Below are 13867 nucleotides of genomic sequence, written 5' to 3'. Positions count from 1 at the left end.
ATAGAAAATGTTAAATTTAATTATTTAATTAACACTTCTCCTTAATTACGTACGTGTGAGACTAAACAGTACTACATAGAATTTTTGCATTAAAAAAAAAAAAAAAACTACAGAGTCAATGTTCAAATTCGGGGACAATGATCCTCTCAATCTCAAATGAAATGAATACTAACGATTTAAAGTCTGTACATCTAATGGTATTCTTAATGTCATATTATTTAAATTTGCTAGAAGATGTGCCAGCATTGACATCATGTATATACACCGGCCTTTAGATGCACTTATTCCCAAATTCAGGACACCTGATTTAGTGTTAAATATTAATTAAATAATTAAATTTTTAATTTCTTATTAACTTAAGATTTTAGGGTAAATGGTGATTAGATATGAAATTACTTAGGTTTGTGAAGCTAAAGAATTTTACAATTTTTTTCTTTTTTTGATATGTCCGCACAAGGGGAGGAGGATTTGAAATAATCACTTTCACTTCATGAGGTATGGTCTTCAGCCGATTGAGCTAATATTCTTTAGAAATAAGAATTTAACGATTTGGGCAATACGTAGATGATTACCAAATGCACGCTAGAGTTAATTATAAGATAGATACTAAGCCTACAATAAATCGTAATTAATTTTATGATAATATCATCAACAACAAAAAGATATTAGTGATATATATCAAATATGTTTTATATGTAAATCAGATTGTTTTTTTTTTTTTTTACACTTTTCCTTATGACTATAAATATAAAACTGTGTAATTCACGTTCTCACATATGCAAGGGTGACTCTGTTGTTTATGTAATAGGTGATATTGGTCTCTAGTTTTAAACTTTTGATACTAATATTTTGTTTTCCTTTTTTATTTGATATTTTTATGGTTATACAAGAAAATTTAGACTATATGATAGTTTTGTTATGGTTTGTTTTTCTAATGCTACTTTTGGGGTTGGTTTGTAAAATTTGTATACAAAAATGTGGAACTATTTTATTCCACAATATATATATAAGTGAGGAACTAATATAGACGGTTTATATATTAGAAAATGAAATAAAATATACCAGTGTATATAATTTTTCTTCCCTATAAATTTTTACTTGAAGAGAGAGGCATAAGGATATATTTGCAAATAATAACTAATTCCTACAAGATATACCTAGGAATAATCTGAACATGTAAATCTCATATTTCCATAATCCGGTCAACCATTCTCAAATTAATGTGGGAATAGTTACACGCGTTCCTAAAAAATTCAGATTGTCATGCATCACATAGAGATTATATGATTCCGCGAACCAAACATAACGTATAAATCTATATTAGCATTCTCGAACTTATATATATTAGTGAAAATTAATGACAAGAATATAAGTGTAGTGGTGGATAAACTGTGGCGATATATATAGGGAAGGAAGGCCCATGTCCTTCTTGTGCATTCAAATCATCACTGAAATATTGGACGAAATAAACGGAGGCGAGTGAAAACTGTGGAGCGATTAAATTTGTTCCACGTTTTTTTGTTTCAGGAATCTATCAATGTTCGTACTTTCGTAGCATTTAGCCAAAGGTACAGAATGAGGGCAGGGCAATAATGGCATATTGATCCCAGACGTCCATTCAACTATTTGCTCGATCTGACATGTAAATGTTAATGCATGCACTAAAATGGAAAGCTTCTGTATACGGTCAGCAATGGCCTGGTTTCACATCACGTGCTCCTCCTTTTGTTAACCTTCTTCATGTCGGCTAATTATTGGATTCCCAGTGTGCATGCATGGCGACACTTTTATTTTGGAAGTGGATCCCCATCCCCCAAGTGCTAGCATATGCCATGATCAGTTGCTCCAGCGTCTCACGAAACGAGAGGCACAGAGAGACTCGCTCGTGGCGGTGAACTTCTTCTCGCGAAAAGTATGGCGGAGGGAGAGAGAGAGAGAGAGGTAAGTGTGGCATCAGGGATTAGGCACGAATGCAAGTTGCCAAGAAGCATGGAGAAGAAAGCAAAATGCTGAGAATCCGCCACCACGAAAGTCTTATCATCAGCACATTTTGCTACTACCAATAAGGGCGGTGGATCCTTCCATCTGTCACTACCCCATAGCTTCACTCTTATTGCTTTTGTCTCTTTTTGATTCCTTTTTTTCTCTCTTTCTCTCTCTATCTCCCTGATTGAATGATATAAACTTCAAGTATTCCCTTTGATGTTTATAGTCAAATATATTTTAGCCACCATTTACGATAATTAATAATTATAATTATGTTTTTCATCACTCCTCCTTAAATCTCAAGATATGTAGAAATAAATGATAAAACAAAAATGGAGAAAAAGAGAAAGCACTAGATCGAAAGTAGAGAATGACGAAGACCCTAGCTAGCTAGCTTGTTTCTGGAGGCTAGGCCAGGGAGAAAGAATCATTTTGGAGATGGCTATAAGAGGTAATGTCTCATGATCTGTCTGCGAGGGTGATGGCAGCCGATTCCTAAACTTATCCATATTCGGTGCGCTGTCCTTTCCTAGAACCAACAAAGATGATTATGCTTTCCCCATTTGTGCAGTGATCAAGTCCAAGACTCACTCACAACTACCACTTTTCATCCGTGCGTGTTCTAAGAGAATCTCTTTATAATTAAAGAGGCATGTTGCATATTATTCTTGATCATCCTATTTCTTAATTATTTCTTTTACAAATTCACATTCGCCCTTCAATTATATGGAGATGAGTCAAATTAAGATGGAATGGAGAATGATTTTTATAATTTATCATTTACAAATTAAATCAAACTTAATTTGGGCGGCATCATTTTTATATGATAAATGTTACGCATACTCTTAAGTGTTCACTCTTTATTAGTAATGAAAATGTTTTCATTTGTTATTTCATTTCATATTGATTTTCACTGCCACATCACGTACGAGAAATGCGCACTTGAAAATAAAAACTTGAGAGTATGTACGTATAACATACTAACAATACTCCTATTTTTATGGATAATGTTATATATCATCCTTTTAGTCTCTTTTCACCTCCAAAGTTAATGTGGCTTTTAAAATTACTATTGAATTTGAGATTAATCATTATTAAATTTTGAATATCTAATGTATTAAAAGACACCAACTTTAAGGATAAAAAGATGGTACGTATAACATTACTCTCTTTTTATATATCCACCATGGACTGTAGAAGATGCGCAAAGATGTAGTCATCTAGCTTGATCTTGAAAAGTAAATGTGTAAGAATGTACAAAAACGATAGAATTCAGGTGTTGCACTCTAGAAACAAGAAATAAAATTTTCCACGCTATATGAAAAACAAAGGGCCTGATTTGCAAACTTTTTCAGAATTATGTGTATGTGTACTTGGCAAAGCTTTGAACAAGCTGTGTTTTGAGTTTTGGGTTTTGAAAATAATTTTAAAAAGGCATGTGAAAACTGAGAAGTGTTTTTGGTATGGTAAACATTTGAAAAGTGTTCTCGATCAGTAGAATTCATTTGACAAATTGAAAAGTGTTTCATAAAAGCAAGAGCGTGAGAAGTATTGTTTTCAAAACATACAAGGAACAAAGAAGAAGCTAGAAAAGAGACGTCGTGTGGCCACAATACTATCTCCTTCCTTTATTGGGAGGTGACCATGATGCTATCTCTTTCTCTTTTTATTTTCGTTTTTAAAAAGTGTTTTTGTTTTTTTTTAAAAGTGTCATGTGACTTGTTTTAAAAGTGGGTTAGTGCTTAGATGTCACATCTAAAAGTTTGTTTGTTAGCTACCACTGTTTGAAAATTGGTTTGTTGTCATGTTTGAAAAGTTTCTTTTCCAAATGCATGCATTGCATATAATTCTTATCCAAACCTAAAATTAATAAAATTATATTTATAATGAATTATGTGCTGAAAAAATCATTAAAATGATTAACCATATATATTGTATTGTAATATAAAAAGTTACTATATAATTGTCGTATTACAATTAAGGTCTGATTTTGACTTATTACTTTAGACCTTAAACTTGTTGGGCAGTTTGTGTTGTAGTTTGTTTACTATATATCTCATCTAAAAGAAAAAAAGAAAAGCGCGTGGCGCATGCAGGAAGAGGTTTCAGAAGGTTTGAAAAGTGAATGGGGAATTTATGAAAGAGGGGATAGGGAGAATCATATCGTTGTTGATTATCTTTATATATACCACTCATCACTTTGGCTATTCTATAGTCGTCTCTTGATCAACTTTTTCTATTGAGGCAGACAATTTTGACTATGCATGCAATAGTATTGTGCCAATGTGCCTGCTTCACTTCTATATCCTGTTGCGGGCCTTGACCACTTTGTATGTAATATTGTAAGCTCCTGTTCCCCATTGTTTCTCCCTTACCCTTTGAATGGACAGTACAGAAAATAAAATATTTATATGACCAAAAATTAAAGGTCATCAGAATATGTTGTTGTTCGTCCCCTCTATCGATCGGTAATGCGGATTGTTTGAATTGAATGGGCATGATTCTCATCCAACTTTCACACAAAAAGAACAGATTCTGTCATTAGTGTATGTTTATGGTTATGGAGCTTTCTTGCAATGGTTTTCAGCTTCTAACGAGGACTTCTCCAAGTCACAAATTAATTAGCATTAATATCTTTGTACTCAGATTTGGTCATCTATATAAAAAGTTATAATCTTTACTATTTATTATATTTATACTCATCCCACCATATATTTGAATATTCTAGCTGCATTTGGAACAACAAAATTATAGCTGTATTCAAATTTTTTTTTTTTTTTTTTTTTAGACACCAATGATATAACTTTGTTGTCTTGAATGATTCCATCGATGGAACCATTCAAGACAACAAAGTTATATCATTGATGTTAAAAAAGACATTCTTGTTTTATAAATCATGGATTGGCGATGCCTTCAAACCTCCTTTCCTTTAATGGGGATATGGCTAAATTCAATGATCAGCTTATTAGTAATTTAATTCAACTTAGTTTCTATAACATTCCAGGTACTTTACAGAATTCTCATCTTCTTGGTCTATCAATTTCGGAAGAGTTCATCCAACCAGTCTCAATTTTATCCATGTAATTGTTATAAGAAGTAATGCTATGAACTGTGTTTTTATCTTTTAAAAGTTGATGTAATTTTTAAAATTATCATTGAATTTGGGATGAATCATTATTAAATTTTAATTTAATAATGATTTTAAAAGCTACATCAACTTTTAAAAGATAAAAAGAGAAAAAAAAAGATGGTCGATCCCTAACATTACTCTTGTTATAACATGCATCCACAAATATCAAAAACTTGCGACATTGTAGCTAGGTCACTAGGTCTTAATTAATCGAATATCCCATATAAGCTACTTTTTTTTGTAAAATAATAATAATAATAATAATACATTCATGAAATGATACACGACATACTCAGCCACATTGGACTACCGTTTTGTTTTTTTTTTTTTTTAATTAAAAAAAAAAACCCTCCATTAATTAAAATCGTTAAAAAAAATTGTAAAATGATGAAAATACCCTAAGTTTAGAAAATAAATTTACAAAAATACCCTACAACTAAAAAATTCAAAAAAAAAGAAGGTAAAAGAGCATCGTAGGGTGAATTAGTCACCCCCGAATGGCTTTTTAATATTTTTTTATTTAATTCTTAATTTTGAATTTTTATTTAGTTTTTCTATTTTTGGTTTTTTTATTTATTTATTTTGGTATTTTTTAATTTGGTGTATTAGTTATTTAACGAGACTTAACATATAAAAGAGGTATATTCCGCCTAAGCAGAGTGTGATAAGCGTCAATTCATAGAGACAACTTATAAATGCATGATAGTTCATTAAAGCAAAAGATAATTAACTCAAACTTACTTTCATGAAGACCATTACAGACATTTTGACCCTTATCATGGAAGATTCTAATGTTCCCTCTTGCTAGATTGCATAAACCGCTATGACCATCATAATTAAGTTTGCATCTTCTGCTCAAGGGAAACTTGTCTTTGAAGCTTTGGATCATCCAACCAATTATATCCTCCCAACTTCGATATTTAAGTCCATGGAATTGGGCTTAAAGTCCTCAAGAATTGCCATTCCTTATCACTCCACATAATAGATTGAGCTGCAAACCCATGGGTTTGAGAAAGCCAACTCTACAAAATAAATTCCCTTATTTTTAAATGAAATTGATAGTACCATTAGATAACCCCGACCATGATACTGCACACCTTTCTTTTTTTTTGACATATCCACACAAGAGGGAGAAGAGGGATTCGAACTAGTGACTTCCACTTCATTAGGCATGGTTCTAGCCAATTAAGTTACCTCTTGAGGACATGACACACCTTTCTAAATCTGAGTCATGGATGATCATTTCACCAAATCTATCAACCAGAGAGTCAAAGAGGGTGTCAATTAAAGAACCATAAAGAAATTAGCGTGTGTTCATCTCTTTTCTAAATCCACCATTAAATCTATGAAACCTACACGTGGTTTCACATATTCTAAGGGTATAAATTTACTCATTTTTCATACAGAGATGAACAAAAGATGAAAACAAACATTTCTCTACAAAAATAAAGGAGTCATTTCTGAACTAATACGATTTAGATTTCTAATGTATAATGGACCTGAAGTCAAAATCTTTGTCCAAAGCCCAAGAATAAACCCCATAACTTCATGGTCCGAACAAGCTGGTTATGGACCCAATTTGACCACACAATTGGTGTTTGTTTTGTCTCATGAAATTTTGGGTTTTAAAGTTTTATTGGTAATTAACCTATAATATATAGCCACTAGAGAGGGAGCCAGGCAGGGCGATGATAACTTCATTCTTTTCTCTTTCCAAATTTATGGTTAACTTCAGCATATATGTAATTTAATTCAACTTAGTTTCTATAATATTCCAAGTTTACAGAAGAAATCTTATCTTCTTGGTCTATCAATTCCAGAGTTCATCCAACCAGACGCATGCAATTTTATCCATAAAACATGCATTTGATCAAGATGATAAGGCAGCTTCCATTTTCTTCAATTTTTAACTAAATTTGGGCATAACAAAGCCAGAAATATCAAAACTCACGATATTGTAGGTCTTAATTAATCAAATATCTATTGCACCAGCCACCAGATGAATCACAAAACTATCGTGGAAAACAAAACTGACTGGAAAAAGTTAGCCCAAAAACATTATCTTAAAGACCCCATGATCTTCACAATATTTGATTCTCCTAATACGAATTAAGGGTATTATATTTACTTAGCTAGGGTCCGTTTGGGATTACGGTTTCAATAAGTGCGCGCGTTTTTAAAATCACAAAGGCGTTTGGTAAAACATGTTAAATTTTTTTTTTTTTTTATCAAATATTTATTATGTGAAATCGTAATTTTGGTTTAAATTCACGTTTTTCTTAAAAAGCTTATTATGTTTTACGATATCTTTTAAAAACGTAAATTATTCTTGCAAAATTACAATCTCACAATCATATAAAATGGTGTCATATTTTTCAAAATAATAAATTACATAGGATATCAAATTTTAGAGAAAAATTTTGAGAAAGAAGAAAAAGAGATAAGCATGAAAAACTAAAAGAAATAAACAAATTTTAATTATACAAATCAAGGCAGACAGGAGAACAGAACCCAGATGGGTCAAATCTGTAGAGATGGAAAGGAAAGGGAGGAACCACCGGAAATCACAGGAATGGGAGGTGTTGGCCGGGAAGAATTAATGTTGTAAATCTCAATATTTTATTTCATCCCAAATGCGTACCCCATTCTTACAACTCTAGGTAGCTACAATCTCTATTTCCCAGTTTCATCTTCGATCTTGTAAAATCTGCAGAGATTGAAGGGAAAGGGAGGAACCAACGGAAATCAACGGAATAAGCGGTTCTGGGAAGAATTGATGTTGTGAATCTAATAATTTTATTTCGATTTTGTTCCTCCCATATTCATGCTACTCACGGCCACCTACCCATTAAGCAAATTAGTTGCTGAATGGTCCTTTCATTTTGGGTTATTTGCTAGCGTAGTCCTTGTGTTTAGCAGTTTTTTTTTTTTTTTTTTTTTAATCTTATCTCAGACCACAACTGACTAGTCAAAGCCCTATCACATTCTCCGGTGAGCATCCAATTTAGGGACATTTTTGTCATTTTAATTTTTTTTTAGGACATAATTGTGTGTTCACGGAACTGTCCTTTGGGGTCAGTGAGCCGTTAAAGAGCCCCAGGCGAAAGGCATGTGATTTGAGTACACTGTACCCATCACGGCAAGTCTGCTGTGGGTGTACTAAGATCCGATGCATCTGGGTGTACTGTGTCTGTGTACATCCCCCTGTAAAAACATCAAAGGTTCATATTTAAGTTTTAACCAAAAAAATATATATATTTAACTAAAACGTGGTCGTTTTCATTCCCACTTAAATGTCAGCGACATTATATATATAGAGAGAGAGTAAGAGAGAGAGATGGGTTTGAATAGTTTTTAAGGGATAGATTAATCGGTTAAGAATTATTTATCATGAAATAAAAGTCCCTAGTTTGAATATATATATATATATATATATATATATATACACGAACAAAAGCAAGAAGAAAATGAAAAACTTATTTAAAAGCGAGTAAAAATAGAAGAGGTAAATCAACCACCGACCATTAGCCTTTGAGCGGTTTGGTCACCCTCAAAGGCAAAGTGTGATTGCCATGATCAATGAGTAACAAGCTCTAGCCTTTTTCTTTTTCAATGCTTCGATTGTTGATTAGTTGTAAATTAACGATAATCACATCATTAATTTAGATTAATGATGTGATTATTCTTTCATATTTAGCTCAATTACTAACCAACGAAAGCTTGATTATTACTTCTTTTCAAGAAAATAATGCTACTTGTTAATGTGAATGGTTATTAGTTTAACCCTTATTTGTTTTAATGCTTTTCGGTTGTTTAAGCAAAGCATCTTACAGATAATCTTTGTTTAGTGTAGGATGACCAAGTCGCTATTTTATGGTTGAACGATCGAGGAAGTTAGTTAGGAAAGCAATTCATGCGAAGCCGGTGGTCTTCCAAATTATATTTTATATTCCAAACTCGAACCAAAACTTAGACATGAAAGTGTCATTTGAATTTTTATTTTATTTTCTAAACAATTTGAGAAAAGGATTACAAAGAAAACAAAATTCAAGAGAAATAGGCTTCCAATAATAAGCCCAAACAAAAATATAATGTTAGAAAATAATACAAATAAAAATTGAGAAAACCTTTTATTAGGACCATCATGATAACATTCTTTTTACAACCCCCAATCAATAACAGACACATAAGCAAAAACATAAAAAGTGCACAAAAATAAGTTGGACAAAAATACACTAGATTTTAGGGTGATAAAAATTCTTAAAAGGTTAACCTTCCACTTCTAGGTTTTTGTTTTGAATTCAAAAATGAGTTTTGAGGAATTAAAAATGGGTTTTTGGGCATTAGAAACGGGTTTTGAGGCATTAGAAATGAGTTTTTGAACATTAGAAATGAGTTTGAAACGGGTCACGGCCGGCGGGGTTTGAGGCGTTCACCACTGGCCAGACCCGTGGGTTCGGTGAGACCCACGACGTGGGTCCGGCGAGACCCACGGCGGCTACGGGTTTTTTTTTGTTTGATTTAGTGTGATTGCTCTCACTTTTATTTTTTGTATTTGTCTTAAATTGATGATGCGTCACATAGTAATTGGAGGCTGCAAAAAATGTGTTATCAAGATGGACCTGATAGATAAAAATTAAAAAAAAAAAAAAAAAAAAAAAAGGACCTTTGCATTTTGGGTAAAAATCCAAGAAATAGGTAGGTCGCATATGACATTGACAGATTGGGATCCGTGGCAATGCACCCAAAATTGCCCATCAACTTTTTCACAAATCCTGGCCATTTAATGTCATCCAACAACCATAATTTCGCGATGTGTCCCAACTAAAGATAAACAATAAAATATTATTTGTTTTTTTAAAAAAATATATAAAACAAAATATTAAAATTATGGGAAAAATATAAAAAAGCCCCACAAACTACCAGCCGTTTTCGATTTAACCCCCTAATGTTCCAAAAGTGATAAAGTAGCCCCCCAAACTACCAAATTATTGCATTTTGGCCACTCCGTTAGTCAAAACCGTCAGTTTGGACGGAAACTGCAAAACGACGTCGTTTGTTACGGGTAAGTTACTACAATGCCCTTTTGAGAAAAATATAAAAAAAGCCCCCCAAACTACCAGCCGTTTTCATTTTAGCCCCCTAACTACCAAACAGTTGCAATTAGGCTACTCCGTTAGTCATTACTGTCAAATATGATGGAAAATTCAAAACTACGTCGTTTTGACAATGGTAAGTTACTAAAATGCCCTTTTAGAAAAAAAAATCATATTAAAACAAGCACGCTAAATGGCGCCGTTTTGCTTGAAATTAGGGTTTCCTTACACTTACCAAAACGGCGCCGTTTTGATAAGTGTTAGGAATAAAAAGAAAAAACCTTAGACACCACGCAGAAAAAACCCCCAACCCCAGTTTATCTCTCTCCCCCAAACCGCCGACCACCACATCGTTCTATCTCTGGCAACCTTCTCCCTCAAGTGAAAAAAACGCAACGCCCCTCTCTCTCTCTTTCTCTCAAAACGACTGCCCCTGCCACCATCATCCATCACCGCCAGCCACACCATCCACTAGCTACGAAGCGCCACCGAAAAATTCTTACCCATTGTAGAAATCAAACAAAAAAATCACGTTCGTAGATAAACAACACCGATCCGACAGCTATACCATGAAATACAATAAAAAAGATTGAGTTATGGGTAAGATTTACAGGCTGTCGGAGATAGACGATGTGGTGGCCGGCGGTTTTGGGGAGAAAGATAAACTGAGGTTGGGGGTTTTTTCGTGGGTCACCTGCGTGGGGTCTAGGGTTTTTTATTTTAATTCCTAACACTTACCAAAGTGGCATCATTTTGGTAAGTGTAAGGAAACCCTAATTTCAAGCAAAACGGCGCCGTTTTGCTTGCTTGTTTTAATATGATATTTTTTTTCCAAAAATGGCATTTTGGTAACTTACCATTGCCAAAACGATGTAGTTTTAAATTTTTCATCATATTTGACGGTAATGAATAACGGAGTGGCCAAATTGCAATTGTTTGGTAGTTTGGGGGCTAGTTTATCACTTTCTGAATATTAGGGGGCTAAAATGAAAACGACTGGTAGTTTGGGGGGCTTTTTTATATTTTTTCCAAAAGGGCATTGTAGTAACTTACCTGTAACAAACGACGTCGTTTTGTAGTTTCCGTCCAAATTGACGGTTTTGACTAACGGAGTGGCCAAAATGCAATAGTTTGGTAGTTTAGGGGGCTACTTTATCACTTTTGGAACATTAGGGGGCTAAATCAAAAACGGCTGGTAGTTTGGGGGGCTTTTTTATATTTTTCCCTAAAATTAAAAATTAAAAATTAAAAAAATTGGGGTGGCCAGTCACCCCAACTTAGCCATGCGGGTGGCTTTCCGCCACCCCGTGGCCTTAGGAGGTGGTTCGGCCACCCCCAACTGGCCCTTAATTTTTGGGTTTTGGCCATAGGGGTGGCCGAACCACCCCCTAAGGCCATGGGGGAGGCTTCGGCCGCCCCCAACCAGCCCCTGGGGTGGTCGAAGCCACAACCACCTTCTTCGACCACCCCCAACTGGCCAAAACTCAAAAATTAATTTTTGAGTTTTGGCCCTAGGGGGTGGCTGAACCACTCCTTAGGCCATGAGGGTGGCGGCCTTTTTTTTTTTATTTTAATATTTTGCTTTTTTTTTAAATAAATAATATTTTATTATTTATCTTTAACCGGGACACGTGGCAAAATTGTGACCGTTGAAGGACATTAAATGGTCAAAATTTGAGAAAAAGCTTATGAGCAATTTTGGGAGCATTGTCCGGGATCCCAGTCCTGACACCCTTCTCCCGAGCAATAGTTCAAATTCGCAATGAAGACCGGTCAGCTAAACGGCAAAATACTCAGCTTCAAATCAGCTGTCCTTTTTATGTACATCAGAGATCCAAATAAGATTAAAACTACGAGTTTAATATAATATGCTTCAAACATTAAATCTTATTCAAAACTCTTTTCCAAGTAAATCTGCTCAAATAGGTTAAAAAAAAAAAAAAAAAAAAAAAACAGAAATAGTGACCAAGTAAATGTATAGAATAGATCAAGAAAAGATAGAGCAGGAAAAGCTAAAAGAAATAAACTAAAAATGATACCTCCTCCTGCATACAAATCAAGGCAGGAGATCGAACAGAACCCAGATGGGTAAAAGCTGTAGAGATGGAAGGGAAAGGGAGGAACCACCGGACACCATAGGAATGGGCGGTTTTGGGAAGAAAAATCTAAGAAGTTTGTTTCATCCCAAAGAGCCCATTCCTACAACTCCCGGTAGCTCCAATCTCCCTTTCCCTCTTCTCAGTTACATCTTCCATCTTCTTCGTTGCCCCCTGTGCTTAGCTTTGGTAAAAGCGAAAGATTTCGGCCTTTTATAGACTGGCGCACCGATGCCCACTTACCCACAAAGCAAATTAATTGCAGAATGATCCTTTATAAAAATGTATTCTTATTTATCTCATTTACAATTTTTGCCATTATCATTCTAGTGGTAGGGATTAAATCACTTATTCTGTTAATTATATTTTTTTAATATTTTTAATTAATTTTCGTTTAAATTTATTATTTTTATTCATAAAAAAAAAAAAAAAAATTTGCCCATTGTGAATGAACATCCAGGCTTCCCCGCTATAAGCTAGTATTTTTGTGATGCTAGAATTAAAAATAATAACAATAATAATTTGTTCTAATCACACACAAACACGTATTAGTAAATTGTAAAAGATTTGTATAAGGGATGTGAACATTTTTTTTTTTCTTTTGGGAAGCAAAATAGTCGGTTATTTTAATTTTAAAATAATTCAAAGGCCAAGGGTGTCTTCATATTAAAGAAACAAAAAGGGACCAAAGGTTGAAATTTAGGAAAAGTATAAACAGAAAAGGCAAAAAGTAGCAAAGATGCTTTGCGTGAGAAAAGGGCTATATAGAAGGGCAGTTTCCTTGAAATGGGAACCAAATTCGCCCGAGATGCTGTATGGTTGTTTTTTTCTTTTAGTGAAATTTGGGACCACACGAAATTTTCAACCTCTAGAAACATAATTATTTCGCACTATGGACACGATCACTAATTGTCTCAAAAGTAAGAAAGATTTGACTTCATGGAAACACGGTAATTTTTTGGAGAAGACTTTACTTAAGAGAAGACAGAGTTTTCTTTCAAACTGAGTTGGAAAATTTTTTTCTAATTCAGTCTATAAAAATGACATGTGTCATTTAAATGTGAGATGAACATATTTTTTTAATAGCAGGAACAAAGTTAGAATAAATAATATTAAAACTCATGTGCATCTCACATGTTATTAAAAAAAAGGACACATATCATTTTTATAGAATAGGTTGAAGGAAGTTTTTACAACCCAGTTTAGAGAAAAATTATGTCCGATAAGAGGTAGAAAAGAGTTCTAGAAGAATTTCAAAAGGCTTTCTCAAGACCGCGAGAACAGCTAGCATACAAAAGTTCACATACTCCGTCAAATTACTGCTCAATTGACAATGTCCTTTCAAACTACTAAAAAATTGTCAATGTCCACCTCCCTAAAGACGAAAATACCCTTAATATAACAAAATTTAAAATTTAAATTAATGATGATATTGTTTTTTTTTTTTTTTTTTTTTGACATGTCCACACAAGGGAAGAGGGAGATTCGAACTAGTGACCTCTACTTCATTAGGCGTGGTTCACAGCCGATTGAGCTACCCCTTGGGGACAATGATATTC

This window comes from Corylus avellana, chromosome 5, assembly GCF_965113065.1.
Source record: "Corylus avellana chromosome 5, dhCorAvel1.hap1.2, whole genome shotgun sequence".
In the NCBI taxonomy this organism is placed as follows: domain Eukaryota; kingdom Viridiplantae; phylum Streptophyta; class Magnoliopsida; order Fagales; family Betulaceae; genus Corylus; species Corylus avellana.
This window is presented reverse-complemented; position numbering follows the sequence as displayed.